Below are 889 nucleotides of genomic sequence, written 5' to 3'. Positions count from 1 at the left end.
TTAGAGTATTTTATTAATCAAGACATTCCTCGTTTTGGCGGGTGCCTACGCCGACGCACCTAAGTGGGATTCATTTCAGATACATTGTTCGATAAATTATTCTTAGAGTGAAGTGAATCGACGGCCAGGACCTTCGATCTCATCTCCTCGCCTGTTATCTCAGCACTACGCTTGCGATCATATTTCTCATTATCAGTGTCCATAGGAAGCGGCGAATTGATGGCGTCAACAACGATAGAGGCTGGTAGGAAGGAGGCATCATCGCCGCCGCCATTACTGCCGGCGGCTTCCGCCATCAAATTAGTGAACATTCGGTTCATATTCTTGTCCGAAGAGGCGTCTACCAAATGCGCATCAGAATCGGAATTGGAAGATGATGAGGAAGAAGGAGAAGGCATAGAACTCAATTCCATTGAGTGGAGAGAGCCATTACACGATATTATAGACTTAACGGCGGCTTCTATTCCTCCCCCTCCTCCCCGCCCCGATGCCGATGTTTGGTGCCCTCGACATGGGACCGAGAGAATGTGATTTACGAAAAGACACGATAGAGAAGAGCGCAAAAATAAACACAAACTCGCGCCAGCCCATCTAGCAGGCCAAATTAGAGCGAAAAAGTGCTATGCAAACGACGCAAGGAAAGTCCCGTAAAATACCGCAGCGAACCCACGTGTGCATCCAATGCGCCACCTCGCGAAACTTATGCGGATTATTTGTATTGTGTCGGGCCGCGGGCTGCCTCGCTCGCTCTCTACCTCTCTCGCCACCGCGTCATCACTTCGGTAAAACTTTAAACATGATTTTTTTAAACTTTCCTTGCCAATAATAAAGTGGAATTTGGTATTGCGAGATAAATTTCATTATACTCTAAATGAATTCATGGGTTTCA

At 46.8% G+C, this 889-nt stretch overlaps 1 pseudogene; it reads left to right on the top strand.

The window, feature by feature from the left end:
• Positions 1 to 219: 219 nt before the first annotated feature.
• Positions 220 to 569, top strand: LOC108746588 (annotated as a pseudogene).
• The last annotated feature ends 320 nt before the right edge of the window (positions 570 to 889 follow it).

The sequence above is a fragment of the Trachymyrmex septentrionalis genome, unplaced genomic scaffold (genome assembly GCF_001594115.1).
Source record: "Trachymyrmex septentrionalis isolate Tsep2-gDNA-1 unplaced genomic scaffold, Tsep1.0 scaffold18, whole genome shotgun sequence".
In the NCBI taxonomy this organism is placed as follows: Eukaryota; Metazoa; Arthropoda; class Insecta; order Hymenoptera; family Formicidae; genus Trachymyrmex; species Trachymyrmex septentrionalis.
Note: the sequence above shows the minus strand (reverse complement) of the source record. Positions and strands in the feature narration are given on the sequence as shown.